Genomic DNA, 2,786 nt, shown 5'->3' on the forward strand with positions numbered 1-2,786 from the left:
GTTTTTTTTTATTACTAATACACTTTTCATCACAACATTAAACAATTTCTGAAGAAAAAGTTGAATAATTTCCATTTTAAATATTATATTATTTGTTAGTACAAAATCACTTTTTATACCCACCATCTTAACTATGGGGGTATATTGATTTAGTCATTCCGTTTTTAAAACATCGAAATAATAGATCGTAGAACCACTAATATATCGATGGCTTAATATAAAAAAGACGTAACTCGAAATTTTGTTACTTTACATGAGAAGGAAAAAACTTAATAAAATCCATAAAATTTTAGACACAAAAAAAGTTTTAATGCAATATTTAATAAGAAGAGACATCACATTTTATTTCTCATTTAAAATTAATTTTTTTTTTATTTGAATGAGGCATTTAATATAACCCTTTTTTTCATTGATATTTTTGAAAAACAAATTAGTTACGCCATTTTTATATTAAGCCATCGATATATTCATGTTTCTTTTAAAAAATTTTAAGACGATCTAGCTATGTCCGTCCGTTTGTGTTGAAGGCACGATAGGGGATGAAAGGAAGGACCTTGGGGAATAATATCTGTTAATCCGAAATGTTTGGTATTGAAAATGGGATAACCGGTTTAACCAAAATATAATTGAACATACAAAATGTCCGTACACCCGAAGTTTAGAAACAAGTAAAACACGATACGAGGAGATCTAAAACAAGTAAGAGAGATATATTCGGCTGTGCCGAATCTTATATTGTTATTCAATATAAGATTGGGCACAGCCGAATTTTTTTTTAAATTTTAATAATTTAAAAAAAAAATGTTTTTTAATATTTTTTTCGGATTAAAAAATATTTTTCAGATTTTGACCCATTGTAGGTCCAACTTACTATGGTCTTATATACGTCGTTGCATTATCCATATTGTCTATATCAATGACTTAGTTATCCAGATATAGGTCAAAAATCGAGGTTGTCCTGGTTTTTTCCTCTCATATCTCAGCCATTTGTGAACCGATGATTTTGCTGATTTTAAATAGGAAACTTCTCGAAAGCATGTCTGACAGAATTATTGAAGATTTGGATCCCGAATATATCTGGGGTCTTCAGAAAATTGATTTCAACAAGCAGACAGACGGACATAGTTAATCGACCCCGCTATCTATAAGGATCCAGAATATATATACTTTATAGGTTCGGAAAATTATATTGTGAAAATTACAAACTTATATATGTATACCCTTCACACGAAGGTGAAGGGTATAAAAACCTGGACACTTATGTGTCTAATAATGAACAAAATATGTTGAACCAGTAACAAGTTTTTGATCAAAATATATTAAAAATTAGGATTTTGTGAAAATCTGAGTGATTTTTTGTCGCAAAATTATCGGAAGTTTATTCGAACGTTATTTTCGAGGATTAAGAAAGTTGATTACAACAGATACGGACATCGTTAAAGAATTCAAAATATGTATGTTCAAATACAATACTACATGAGATTGAAAAGAGAAATGTTAAGAAATCTGATAGATATCAGGGTCAGACAAACTAGTAGCATATATTTGATAGCTATCATTGTTGTAATATCATTTTTTATAGGAAGCAAAGAACAAAACTTCATATTTTTTTAAATTTTCAAATTCGATTATTTTCGGACTGGTAAAATATATAGCTCTGAAACATGTTTCATGTGATTTGTTTATTAATTGTTTAACTAGCAGAAAAAACATTAAAATGCATTTAACTAAGAGATTTTATTGATCTAATCGAGGGCTCTAAGAATATATTAAAAACTCACAAGCGTTTAAATATGTTGCATGTCTGAGGTGGCATAATTTGATACTCCACAACGCCGCTACTGAGGAGTCTATGGAGTCCGTCGTCAAAAACTAAATTCGAATACTCCTCCACTATACATATAATAAATTTCATGTCAATCGGATCAGGTAGTTGGTAATGACAGATATATTTCCAATTTAATTTCATTCTGCGCCACTGTGCAATGTAAAAAATTATGGCAAATTTAATCAGTTTGGTTATATGTGTGATATAAAAACAGCTAAATTAAACAAATTTCACACTTAAAACTATTATTTAATTAATAATAAAATAAAAAAATAAAAATAATTTTTCTTTGGACCCAGTCAGGAGTCGAACCACAAACCACTAAGGGTAATAAAAAAATCAGCAAACGCTTTAACCAACTAGGCTACTGAAAAATCTATTTACAAAGCATATTCGTAGTAAATATGTATTTACAAAGTACTTATGTACAGATTTTACTGAATGAAATAATTATTACTAAGTAATGCAGCTAGTAATGATTATAGTAAATGTTATTAACAGCCTAAAATACAATCAACTTTAAAAATTGTTATGTTAAGTTTTTAGGGAAAGAAATGTTTGCTTTGAAATAACAGCTAATTAATTAATAGCATTAGATTAAAAAGTAAGAGTACATACATACATATGTATTATTTAATTTTTATACAAACAATTTGAAATTGTTTATGTACTATTTGTTGTGATAACGTTCATAAATAGAATTTAATAATTGTTAGTCACAATATTCCATTTAACATTATGTACAAATACTCTCAGAATATTAAATTTCACTATATTTTTAAACCATCTCTTTTTTAATACATACATGTGTATGTAATTTGATCACGGCAAGCTTTTGTGGAGCTTTTGACAAATTTACGATAAGCGCTCCAGTGGCGCAATTGGTTAGCGCACGGTACTTATAATCAGTAACTTGTGAGCAATGCCGGGGTTGTGAGTTCGAGCCTCACCTGGAGCA

The 2,786-nt window shown here is 28.8% G+C and overlaps 1 non-coding gene across 1 annotated transcript; it reads left to right on the forward strand.

Annotated features, from left to right (window-relative positions):
* Positions 1-2,694: 2,694 nt before the first annotated feature.
* Positions 2,695-2,786, forward strand: TRNAI-UAU (transfer RNA isoleucine (anticodon UAU)). Its single transcript is given in 2 exon segments — positions 2,695-2,732; positions 2,751-2,786. It is a non-coding gene; the product is annotated as a tRNA-Ile (tRNA).

Source organism: Calliphora vicina, chromosome 1 (genome assembly GCF_958450345.1).
Source record: "Calliphora vicina chromosome 1, idCalVici1.1, whole genome shotgun sequence".
Classification (NCBI taxonomy): Eukaryota; Metazoa; Arthropoda; class Insecta; order Diptera; family Calliphoridae; genus Calliphora; species Calliphora vicina.